The sequence below is a fragment of the Oryctolagus cuniculus genome, chromosome 1, assembly GCF_964237555.1.
Source record: "Oryctolagus cuniculus chromosome 1, mOryCun1.1, whole genome shotgun sequence".
In the NCBI taxonomy this organism is placed as follows: domain Eukaryota; kingdom Metazoa; phylum Chordata; class Mammalia; order Lagomorpha; family Leporidae; genus Oryctolagus; species Oryctolagus cuniculus.
In genome coordinates this window covers 74,437,296-74,450,684 of record NC_091432.1, presented here as the reverse complement: position 1 = coordinate 74,450,684, position 13,389 = coordinate 74,437,296, and the positions used below count along the sequence as shown (strand labels likewise).

At 42.5% G+C, this 13,389-nt stretch overlaps 1 long non-coding RNA gene across 1 annotated transcript in view; it reads right to left on the bottom strand.

The window, feature by feature from the left end:
* Positions 1 to 12,529: 12,529 nt before the first annotated feature.
* Positions 12,530 to 13,389, bottom strand: part of LOC138850187 (uncharacterized) — a 143,285-nt gene continuing 142,425 nt past the window's right edge. Inside the window, exon 4 of the long non-coding RNA XR_011389815.1 lies at positions 12,530 to 12,661. This is a non-coding gene — a long non-coding RNA (uncharacterized lncRNA). The remainder of the gene's footprint in view (positions 12,662 to 13,389) is intronic.

Here is a 13,389-nt window from a genome sequence, read left to right as displayed (position 1 = left end):
TGGTGGGGGGAGGGGAGGAAGGGGTGCAGACTTTTGTTTCTGTGTACAGAGCAAAGAGATAGAACCACAAGGAAAGACAATTATGACTTTGAGCTTAATCAACTGAACTGCCTTCCTTGAGGCTGCGCCTGGACCAAGTTTATTTTTTAATAATTATAATTATGATGATTTTAAAAAAGAAACCTCCCAAAGCCTATAAACTGAACCAGAAGAGTTAGTTTCCCACTTTAGAGCTGATGGCAATATCAGCATTGCTTTTGCCCAAGGTGTTTAGAGAGAGACTTTTCCGTGATTTCTATAACCACTCAACTCTGGGTTCTGTGCATGCCCAGATTAAGCCCCATCGCCTTATTTCTGGGGTACATCAAGACCTGGCAGGGATTCTGCCACACTGTGCAGCAAACCAGCATGTAGGCTGGGGTAGGAGAGCAAGAGATAGAGCCATCAGAGTGATGGGGCTTCTTCACAGTAAGAACATCGGAGCTCAGAATGAGAGTCTCTTTCCAAAATCAAGGGTTATTCATCTCACACTAAATACCATTGTCTGCCTGGCTGTAGTCACCAAAACAGACATACACATACATACATACACACACACACACAGGAAAAAAAAAAAAAACAGCAAAATTATGCATTGACTACAATCTTGAGGCTGCCTTTGCCAATGGAAGGGCTAGCAATGCATTTTCCCTCTAACAAAAGTTAAATTTTCACAGACTTCCTTAGAGTTCTCAAAATATTACAGATGTGTTCATGTCTGCAATTTGCCACTTTCAGGTAAAGGCCTACTTTCATCAATATTGCACCCTGAAGTTTTCTGCCACTCAAATGCCATTCCTGATCCCAGCTCTATTTTTAGGCCACCATGATAACTTCTTTGGTTTCTCAACTGAGCATGCAACCATTTATTTAAAGGACTGTCATTAATGAGTAGATGTTTTCTTAGGTCGTGTGATGTGCTTTCCATTTAATAGTATTGCTGTGGCTGCATACAATCAAATTGAACCACCAACCCTTTGTTTTGTAGTAATATAATTATTTATTTTCTAGTGCAGATACTTCCAGATTAGAATTGGCATTTGCACTGATTTTTTATGTAGATTTGTATAAATATATATACATATATATTTGCTTGAAGAATCACCAAGCAAATTGGTGAGAGGGTCTTTTCCTGTAGAATTTACACGTCCATTTGTTGTGTTGTCTTGCGCTGCCCAATGTTGAGGTCTCTATGGCTCCAATGAACTGGTGTATTTTGCAGCAAATCTGATGACTTGTGTGGAAATGGCCTGAAAGTTACCCAGATTACGTCTGGTGCGAATGCACTTGGAGCCTGGAGCCAGACTGGTGCTAACACTGCAAACTTTGTCCAGAGCTCTCTCCAATATGAAGGCTTGCTGGGGGCGCAACGTCACCTTCACATGCTGGGCCCTTTCGGAAAAGTGCCAGATCGTGTCACTGGTGCTATTTTTCATGCTCTGGTACAATGTGTAGCACCACGGGGGTCTCAGCTTTAAGAAAATCACAATCCCTTTTGTCAGCTAATTGCAGGGGCATTTGGGGTTTTTTTTTTTTTTTTTTCCTCTCCTCCCACAAGATTTATTGGCCTTTTATTTGCAGGCCTCTTCTCTCCCAGCCCAAAATCCTTGAGTTTGCTCTCTCAGCTTGGCGAGCCATTCTTTATGAAGCTGTGCTCGGGTGCCTCCGTAAGCTGTCTTAGATTCTACTGCCAGCCCTTCAGGACTTCAAGCCAGAGAGAAGCTCTCCACACCTCTGGCTCTTGCCTCTTTCCTGCCCCCATCTTTTCCTCCACTCTCCTATTTCTCTGTCATTCTGCGTATTTTGTTGTGTCCTCCTTTTGTTCTCCCGTCCTATCTTCTCTGAGTCATTACTTTCTCTTTTACTCCTGTTCTCTCTGTGTCTCTCTTGTCTCAGGCACTCGTTGCCCTTCTTCTTCTCCTTTTCCTTTCTTGTCCTTTCTCCTCTCTCACGTCTCTGATCATGTTCCCCACACCCCGCTCTTTAATTTTCCTGTCCTATCAAGGGCTCATGGCTGAGTCAGACAGCAAGTCCATACACAGGACTAATGACACAAATACTTTGGGTCGCCGTTTCACTTACTCAGCCCCGAAAGCAAAGCTGAGCATGAGGCCCTGACCTGGAGCCACCTCCAGCACGCCTCCGGGAGCCAGCCTGCACCGCTGCCCCGGCAGCGATGATGCATGTGCTGTGGGCCTCGCGGCACCTGGGTGCCTCTGCCTGGACGCTGGTCCTACACGAGCCCCCTCCCAACACCACGCTGTGGCTCTGAGGACACCCTGCTTTCAACACAGGCAGACTGTGGCCCCAACAACTACCCTGACAGCAAACCACTTCCTTCTCATTGAAGCCATGCCATCACCTTGGTTTGGAGAGAGACCTTTTTCCCCCTTCATAAGCTTTCTTTTTTCCATTTTCATGTGAAGCCCCCTCTGCTTTTCAGCTGGTGACTGCTCTGGTGAGATTGAATGGACTCGCTGGTAAAACTGACATCTCTTTTTTGCTGTCTTGGTCCTGCCTAAATTCCTACAAAAAACATTTAAAGCCAAGGACTCAGGCTAGTTCCTAAGTTTATCATGATAATTTGTCATTCCTAAAGCGGGGGGAAGGATCAATTCCCTTAAAGCATGTGGAGTATCTCCTGTGACAACTGATTTTCCAGGGAACCCCCCTACAGAATTCTGTGGATATACATTTTACTTATGTGTATGTATGGTATCTGTGGTATGCATATCATGTATACACATATTATGTTGGGTATGAATGAATATGGTTGAAAACACACACACGCACACACACACACACACACACTTCAGTCTGTAAATATCCTTCCTCACTGAAACCTGTGCTTCGGGAATCATTTCTTGTACAGCTGTGCAGTTTCTTGTAGCAGCTGAGGACAAACTAAGACAGGCAGACAGTTTAGACGAAGGTTATCTAAAAGAGTACAGAATCTCCCCCGGCAACTCGTGAGGACAGACGACCAAGTGGCAAGGTTGACTCCCGATGGGATGGCAAACGTTCCTTCTCTCCTTTTTGAATTTGTGTTTCCTAAGTGTGTCTTCACTTCTGAGTGCACCTGGCTGTACCTGTTAGATCCTTTCCAAATGATGATTTTGTGCTTCTCACAGGACGTTTCTCGATGGAGCTGTAGTGCAGGATGGGAGGGGGGCGATACTCCTTGCCTGGGCTGGAGTTTACAGAGATACTGCACAGCTTACACTCCTGTTAAGTGTAAATATTCAACACTTCCATTCCATTTGTGTAAAAAATAAAGCACACACGATTATAAAATCAAGATGTATATTTCATACTCAGTGTGTCCTTGCATATTTATTGCGGTTCCCATTGCCAGCAGTGGCCCCACTGTAAAAATGCTTGCTAGAGTGTTTATAAACATGTCATGGTTTTATTATAAGATATGAATATTAAAACCTTTTATACTTTATAGCAAAGTATATATTCTCCCAAAGCATAATTTGTCTTGTTTCATAAAGAATAGAACCATTCATTTCTATTTTTATCAAATTTGTCTTATTTCACAGCTAACGTGCAGTTAGAGCAAGTTTGGTGTTCTGAGAAATGTTGGCAGTGCTGAGAGGAACTGAAAGTGGCACTTTGGCATATTTTTAAATGTTTGGTTGCCATCTTTCCTACTTTAAATTGTGATTTTTGCCAAAAGAGAACAATGCATTAAAAGGTTTTTAAAGACATTCAGCATGCATATGGGAGAAATCAATTTCCCAGTATTGAGACTGGGAGATTCCAGAAGATATTAAGAATGGAGAAAAAAAATTTTTATCTGATACTTAATGGTGCAAAGAAAGGCACAAATTGGGGAGATGTCATTATCTATATACATTGGGACCTCAAATCACACCATCTCCAAAGGTCTGAAGTTACCAAAAATGTCAGGATTGAGAACCTGCATCTCCCAGAGAGCAGTCTAGATTCTTCACTTCAGGTTAAATGAATATTTGTTGCGTTGTCAATCAGCATGAGTATGGACAGCCGGAGGACCAAACCAAATTTTCCCCTTTGGAAGGGGTAATATTTTGCCATCTAAGCAGTTGCTTTGGAAAAATGCTTTGCTTCATGATAAACTATCATGTAACTGAATCAGCCATTCAGGAAGCCAAGCTACTTGTTCATACCATCCTGGCCATCACTGTAATCCAACAGGAGTCTCTGCCAGGGGTCCTGATGCTGACCCTGGTGCTTGATGGTAAACAAAGACCCTCAGGAGTGGCATGAGAAGACATTGATGAGGTTACAAGACTAATGCTGACCTGGAATTTCAGCAATTATCCAATTTTTAACTCTTGCACAGTCTCACCTGGCTTAATATGATAGATACTACACTAAAGCCAGACACACTTCAGTAATGGGTATGTTAATTCAGAAGGAAAAACAGAAGAGCATTTGACTTTTCTTTGAGTCCTACCTCATTTCTACGTAGCTGTTTTTGAACCATGATTATTCTAGGAGTCGCAAAAACTAGAAATGGTCGGCACCTCTCTGAACCAAAGTGAGCCTCACTATGAATCTCTGGTCTCTATACATACCTCTGAGAAAAAATATCTAATAATAGAATTTAAGAGCCTCATCAGGGCACAAAGCTGAAGAATCTTTGAGAAGGGAGCCATCGACTTCTTTGACACAACCAGACCCACAGTCTTCAAAGTTGTTAAGAAAGTTTGTCTTCTATGAATTAGCACTTCTGGGCCTCATAACCCCAACTGTTCTCTGTGGCTTACCTCTCCCTTAGAGATGTCTCAGGGGGCTCCACTGCTATCATCTGACTGATCCTCTCTCCTTTCTAATGTTATCAAGTGCTGAATACAGACCATATCCTGAATTCCCCACAGAACACCTGGGACAAAGTTAGAACACTTGGGCAAATTTTGCTAAAGTCAGAGGCTCACAAAAGGAAAACAAAAGATAATCTGATTTATGGCATAGGCTTAGTGCCCAGCTCATAGCAAACTGTCATGTGACAAAGGCCATCTTCTCCCCGCCCACACCTCCACCCAGGAGTCCCTCAAACATGGCTGGACCAGATGTCAGAACCTTGACTGTATTGCAATACTCAGGAGAGGTGCTGGGTCCTTGCCTGACTTAGCAGCTGCTACAGCAACTGTAGGTTAAGAGCAACTGCTCTGTCCATCCCCTTTGCCCCCACTTACAAACGGGTGGTAACTCACTGTGATTAAATGTGACGGCTTTCATTGGAAACGTCAAAGAATAAATGAATGATTTGCTGCATGTTTCACAACTCTCAGTGATACATCAGTAAAACACCACTGGTCTAAATTGCTCAAGGCAAGAAACACAATGCCTAAGAAAAACATGATTCTTACTCACAATCCTGTCTGAAGCCTGTTTTCCTGGTTCTGGCTCCACCTTCTTTGGATGATTGACTTGGTAACATCAGCTCTTAATGCTTCAGAAAGATGACTTGTGGGAATATTGCACAGTAGAAAGTTCATGTCCATACCATGAGACGAACATGTTAAATAGGTTTTACTCAGTGGCCAGCGCTGTGGTGTAGCCCATGGTGCCTGTTCAAGTCCTGGCTGCTCTTCTTCAGATCCAGCTCTCTGTTATGGCCTGGGAAAATAGTAGAAGGTGGCCCAAGTGCTTGGGTCCCTGCACCTGTGTGAGACCTGAAAGAAGCTCCTGGCTCCTGACTTCAAATTGGCCCACCTAACTGCCATTTGGGGAGTGAACCAGTGGATGGAAGACTTTCTCTCTCTCTGTCTCTCTCTCTCTGCCTCTAACTCTTTATAATTCTTTCAAATAAGTATAAATCTTCATACAAAATTGCCTTTACCCTATCAAACTAAAATTGACCCTACTTCCATCTAAAAGGAGACATCAGGGAGAGAAATATTTTATTTTCAAGGGAACATTTTAAAAGTTCCAGTTCCTCTATGTTTCTAGATAATGAATTATAATTAACAGTCCCTGAGTGATGGAGGTAGAATCCCTCAGAAGGAGCAGTTGATTTCAGTTGATTCACAAAAATATGAAACCAACAAGCTAAAAGGTTGGGTCCTAAATGGATTGCTTGATTTTCATGAGCCATACCTGTGTCATTGATATCCTTAGCAATCTTTCACAGAAATTTTGCAACCATACCCCTTCGTTTAGCAGTTCTAATGTTAATGACCCTAGATTGAAGATATCTCTCCCTCTTGATCTTTGTGGGGAGCAACTCGGACTAGACTGTTAGTCGAATTAAGACTTATTCTATGCATCTGCTCTCCCACAATATGGCGCTGGGAGAGGAGGAAACAGCTTTTACACAGCTGCCTCCAGTTCAACCAATAAGCAGCAGGACCTGCTCCTGATTGGAGGAGAGCAGCGTACTCAGCGTGTGGGTAGCAGAGTTGGGATTGGTGGAAGAGGACTATAAAGGAGGAGAGAGACAACATGCACCAGGAACATCTATCTGAAGGAACACCTGTGCAGCCCCCGAGAGAGCCGACCAGCGGTGTGCCGCTCCCCCGCGGAAGTGGGGAAAGTGGCAGGGGGAACTGCCCTTCCACGGAGGTGGAAGGGTCGGTAGCCAACCCAGGAAGAACCAGCAGCAAACCCGGGAAGGGCTGAGCAGACGAAAGAACAGCGCAGGGTCCTGTGTCGTTCCTCCACGAAGAGGGGGGGCGACATAATGGTGCCGTGACTCAGATAGGAAACCTAGGCAGGGTTTAGTGTCATTCCTCCATGAAGAGGGGGAGCGACAATCTTTTCAAATTAGTTTCTTCTTTAAAAAAAAAGATTTTATTTTTTTACTTGAAAGTCAGAATTACATAGAGGCAGAGGCAGAGGCAGAATGAGAGAGAGATCTTCCATCCACTGGTTCACTCTCAAGATAGCTGCAATGGCTGGAGCTGTGCCTACCTGAAGCCAGGAGTCAGGAGCATCCTCCAGGTCTCCCATGCAGGTGCAGAAGCCCAAGGACTTGGGCCATGATCTACTGCCCTCCCAGCCACAGCAGAGAGCTGGATCAGAAATTGAGCAGCCGGGACTCAAACCAGCCCTTGTATGGGATGCCATCACTGCAGACAGCGGCTTTACCCACTACGCCACAGTGCCAGCCCCTAACCCAGTTTCTTAGATTATTCATCCAATCTACTTAAGCCATCCAATCTGGCTTCTAGTCATAGTCTTTTTACTTAACAAGTATTGGTTTGTTTTTGACTATCTGAAACTTCTCAGAGTATAAAACTGTAGAAAAGTATGCTGTTGTGTATTTAACTGGTGTCATTTAACACATTAAAATTTGGAGTAATGAAGCCAACACTTCATGCAAAGAAAGGTTAATAGTTGCTTAATAAAAAATTGCCCCCAAGGAAAATGTTTCTTGAAACATTTGAATTTCATTTTTATTACTTATTTGTCTAGCTGTCATTCTTTACACACATTGGTCACTCTCACCCAAGTCCACTGGGCTCTTGACTGGCCTACATCCATCCAGTTTGTTTGCAGGGTAGGATAGTGGCTTCCTGAGGAAAACTAGAGATGACATGTTAGCACAAACTAGCTTGCTAGGTGAATGAGAAGAGACAGGAAAAGTGGACATGGAATATGCAGATATTAGGGGCCCAGAACTAGCATCCCTAACAGGTGGCAGGAATTATCAGGAAGTAAGAAAGAACCTAGACGATTGGTCAAGAAGCAGGACAATCTGGAAAAGTGGAGTTTCTGGGGTTTTCTTGGGTTTTGTTTTGTTTTGTTTTTGTTTTTACAGTACACTAGTGTATCAAAGATATCTTTCAAAGTGAAATGGTCAAATGAGACCTTTTTTTTTTCTGTGATTACACTTTGGGACATTAAAACACATTACTTAAGGGGTGGGCTTTTGATCTAGCAGTTAAGATGTCCATGTTTCATATCAGAGTATGTGGGTTCAATATTTGACTTTGGCTCCCAATTCCAATTCCCTGGTTTTGCAGCTCCTGGAAAGCAGAAGATGGTGCCTCAAGCGCTTGAGACCCTGCCACACATGTGGAGGACCTGGGTTGAATACCCAGCTCCTGGCTACATCTTGGTTCAGTTCCAGCTGTTGTCAGCATTTGGGGAGTGAACCAGAAGACAGAAGCTTCTTCTGTCAGTCTTTCTCTCTCTGGTTGTCTTTTGATAAATAAATTTTAAAATTTGATAAAATAAAATTCAAAAATTTTTAATAAATATATTACTTAGGATCATATGCAGGGTTTTGTTCCCTTGCAAAGAGTGGTTTCCTGACCTGGAGACTTAAATCAAAAGCATTCTATAAGAACTAAAGGATAAGTTAAACTCAACTCTTATAAAACGGTAAATGTTGAGCCTAGACCTATGTGATAAGTATGTTCTTATTTCTGTCATCAACTTCTATCCAGGAGACATAAAGACATAAAGTAATTGGTGATTAAAAAAGAAAAATAATGTACTATCGTTTGCCTGTAACTGTTATTGCCTGTAACTTCCTTGGTATTTTGTAGAATAAACTCCCAATTCTTTGATGTCAAGCATGCCCTCCCTTGACATTGAAACTCACAGGTAATCTCCAAATTCCTTTTTTTAAAAAGATGTATTTATTTATTTGAAAGTTAAAGTTACAGAGAAAGGGGGAGAGACAGAGAGAGGTCATCCATCTTCTGGTTCATGTCCCCTGATGCCTGCAATGACCAGTGCTGGGCCCAACTGAAGCCAGGAGCCAGGAGCTTCTTCCAGGTTTCTCAACTGTGCCCTTCTTCCACTGCTTTTCCCAGGCCATTATCAGGAAGCTGGATGGGAAGTGGAGTAGCCCGGACTCCTGCAGGGGCCCTTATGGGATGCCAGCATCATAGGCAATGGCTTTACATACTATACCACAACACCAGCTCCTCAGAAGAGAATTCTAATGCTGTCTCCAATCACTGGTTTGTCAAAGCTGACCCCTTACCCCTCATAGTGTGGTAGTCACAGAAAGCATACGCTGTGTAAGCCAGGACAGGGACATTTTCACTGCATTCCACTGAAAAAAGAGAACCACCAGAGCAAGGACAAGCACTGAGCCTTGGTCCCCACCTTCCAGGACCCTGAAGAGGGCTGTGATCAGACCCTGTGAGCTCCCTGGTCACAGAGTTCTTGAAGCACCTGAAACACCACTGGCCCTGTGCACCCTTGCCTGTGTAGACCATCATCTTGTCCTCACAATGTGTTCTGGGACCACAGGCATTAGCATCGCATGGAGCTTGTTGAAAACTGTGAAAGTTTATTTTTTTTTTTATTTTTTATTATTGTTACAATGGCTTCCCCCCCATACCGTCCCTCCCACCAGCAACCCTCCCCTTTCCCACTCCCTCTCCCCTTCCATTCACATCAAGATTCATTTTCGATTCTCTTTATATACAGAAGATCAGTTTAGCATACATTAAGTAAAGATTTCAACAGAAAACTGTGGAAGTTTAAGCCCCACCCTAGACCTACTGAATCAGAATCTGCATTCTAAGATCCCCCAGTGATTCCATGCTTAGTAAAATTTGTGACTTTTTGGTTTACAAAACTGAATCAACTGTGAAGTATTGGGAAAAATGTTTTCTAATTATTGGAAATAAAAGGAAAATATGTATCTTTTGGAGGAAGAAATATCCTGACAGTCTCTATCCTTAAATGTAAGAAGCCAGACTGACTACTCTGGGGGGGGAGGGGGGCTGCTGAAGGGGAATTTTACATTGAAAAAGTATTTCCTCAATGGAGTTTAAATCGAGGACTGAATATTTATTTCTACCGTACCAGCTGAGGGGGCAGTCTTTGGCATAAGCCTCAAAGGGTGACAATGCAGTATCACAAGTCAGAGCTCTGATTTGGGAGCAGCAGACTTGGGATCAACCCCTTCTTCCATTTTATACTAGCATGTGACCTTTGACAAGGGACTTAACCTCTCCAAGGACAGATTTTCCCACTGAAGTATCACCCTAGTAATAGCATTTGTCACAGAGACTTGCTGTGAAAAATGCATTGAAACTACCTGGGACACAGTAAGCATTCAGCGCGTCTTAGTTGTGCCTTCATGTTTATTAATTGATCCTCGAACAGCCCTGGGAAAGAGATAAGACTGTGTGCTTCCCCAGTTAAAGGCAAAGAAATCAGGACCTGGGGAAGCAGTGACTCCCCCAAGGCTGCACTGCAGGAAGCAAAGCTAGACCTTAAAATTCAAGCTTTGGCTTTTCTAGTTCAGTGTTCTTTCCTGCTACAACCAGACAGGTGTGGTGAATGTTAATGAAGAATCTGATCTAAAGAGCAGCGAGACCGGGAAAGAGCCAGAAGGCTCGCCTGATGGACAAGCACACAGCCATCTGTCTGCTACCTAGGTCTGCTACTCTCAGGAGAATGAGACACTCACCTGTCAAAAGGCAAAGATTATTATTATTTGGAAAGGACTTCTCAGCAAGCATAAATCCAAGAATTGCTTGTCAAATGACAAGACCAGAACTGAGGGAAGAAGGGCAAGGAGACCTTTTAAGAGTAGATGGGATATTTTCAGTGAAACTGGAGTGGTGGATTGGACCCTATACGGCAAGGGTGAGGGAGAAGAAAAAAGAAAGGAAAGAAACTACAGTGTACTTTCTCTGTATTATCATATGTCACCATTGCTAAAACTTGTGAACTGGGAATAAACAGGCCTGGAGAGTTAGAAACAAAACTAGTTACCTAATTACTACATGAGAAAGACAAAAAATGATGTCAGCTTATCAGTGATTTCTTTCACCATGACATATGTTTTAAAAAAACTATTTTTTTATTTACAGGAAAGAATTGCAAAAATAGTTGAGAATTTTTATCCTTCTCTTTTCTCTATTATTACCGTATTTTTTAAAAGATTTTTATTTATTTATTTGAGAGGTAGTTACAGAGAGAGGGAGAGACAGAGAGAAAGGTCTTCCATCAGTTGGTTCACTCCCCAAATGGTCCCAAAGGCCAGAGCTGGGCCAATCTGAAGCCAGGAGCCAGGAGCTTCTGCATCTCCTACATAGGCGCAAGCACCTGGGCCATCTTCTACTGCTTTCCCAGGCCATAGCAGAGAACTGGATCAGAAGAGGAGCAGCCAGGGCAGGAACCAGTGCCCATGTGGGATTCCGGCACCACAGGCAGGGGCTTAACCTACCACACCACAGCGCCAATGCCTATTAACATCTTGTCACAATTACTGAACCAGTGTTCACACAATACTATTCACAAAGTCTGTGCTTTATTCAGATTTCCTGAGTTTTTACCTTTTCTTCCTCCAGGATTACATCCAGGTACCATACTACATTGTGTTGTTCTGTCTCCTTAGGTTCCTCTTGGCTGTAATACTTATTTTGTTTTAACCTTGTTTTTGATGCCCTTGACAGTTTGGAAAAGCACTGGCCAGGTGTTTCATAATTACAAGTAAGCAAGGGGAAAAGGATAGCATGGTCCTTGTGGTAGTGGATTCAAGTGGAGGCATCAGTGTAAACTTGGGTTTAGTTTAATAAAAAACTGATCTTGATGGTTTTGAGAAGTACTGGTTGGGTATTTTATGGAATGCCACACAAGTGGCATCTGTCTGATAATTTCTCATAATTAGAGATTATGAGTTTCAGGGAGGAAGACCATGGATGTAAAGTTCCATTCTTTTCACATCCAGGGTATATATGGAATCACTGCTGATGTTAATCTTCATCACCTGGCTTAAGTAGTGTTTTTCAGGTTTTCCTTCTGTGAAATTACTCTCCGTTCCCCTCACCTCCCTCTTATTCCCTTTTTGAAAGTCACTGTGCACATCCCACACTTAATGAGTAGGAAGTTCTGCTTCTCAACCTTGAGAGCAAATAAGTACATGAATTATTTGGATTTGTTCATAGTGAAATAGCATCTATTCTCTACTTTTTCAGTGATTTGTTTCTATCAGCAGATACTCACAGATATTTATTTGACACTTTGGGGTCTAACCCAAACTACTACTTTATTTTGTTGCTCAAATTGTCTCAGCTTTGGCCACTGAGAACTTTTGGCTGGCTCCTGTGTTCCTATGACATGCCCCCATCATCTGTTTTGTCTTGGTTTTTTTAGTGTTTCCTTACTTGTCACTATAAGAGGCTCAAGTTCATTTTGTGTATTTCCTGCCTGAGTCCTAGAGTTAGCCATTTTACCAAAATTCCCTATTCCTCTCGTTGGAGAACGGTATTAGAAACTGAGATCTGGGTGCTAAGTGTGTTTTTTGCTGCTGGAGAATCATTTCTTCTAGACACTCTGAGCTGACAGAGCAAGGAAATAAATGTGTGTATGCTAACCAATGAATATAAGCCACCTAAAACTTTTCTATTGCAATCATCTGTATCTGAATTATACTGATGTTTCCACCATCATCACATGGATCCTTATAACCTGTACCCTTTGCTTGTCTAAAACCTCCCACTCCAACAATAAGAAAGAATGCTCATCATTGATCATCTCTTTCTTTCTGACTAGCTGCTCCAAGATGGGACTCTGCTCAACAAAGTCCTAAAGAACCTTCAAATCTTCTATGTTCTGGCATTTAATGTTCTCTTGATGATTTCAGGCTCCTGCCACTTCTTTGCAAACTTGATGGTAAACATCTTCATTATAATTCTTCCAGGGTTTCACACATCTGAAGCATGCAAAAAATAATTAGTGAGTAATTGACTTAAAGGGCAACAAACCCAACTTCACACAAGAGAGATAATTTTCACAAAAATCTGAAAGTGCCAATTGCTTCTTTCTTTATCATTTTAAACATATTAACTCTTAGCTCTCAACTTGCCACATAGAGAAAAATATCCTTATCATGGGTAGTAGATAAACTCAGTCAAATGCAGGGATTTCTTTCCAACTACAGAGTTGTCCAAAACTGGCTCCTGCTTCCCACAGACTGTACAGGCTGCACGTGGGTTCCAGGGCAGTTTGCATCACTACATGGTATCATGGGATGGGGTTGGCTTCTGTTCACTTGGTCTGACTTGCATCCCTGTTCTATAGTCAATAGGATTGTCACATCTGTTTCTCTTTATGTTCAGAACGAAATCCCTCTTGGATACTATTAGAAAGGCCCCAACAAACAGGAAAGATTAAATCATCTACAGGCAAATTGTGATTTATGTATCAGTTAGGGTTCTTCAATCAATGGTTGAAGAGAAAATATTTTTTAAAACTTTAATGTACATTCATGTACTTATCCAGTCATCCAGGTTACCTGCTTTTCTTTTTTTAAAATTTTTTTATTTTTATTTATTTGACAGAGTTAGACAGTGAGAGAGAGACAGAGAAAAAGGTCTTCCCTCCACTGGTTCACCCCCTAAATGGCTGCTACGGCCGGCGCCACGCTGATCCAAAGCCAGG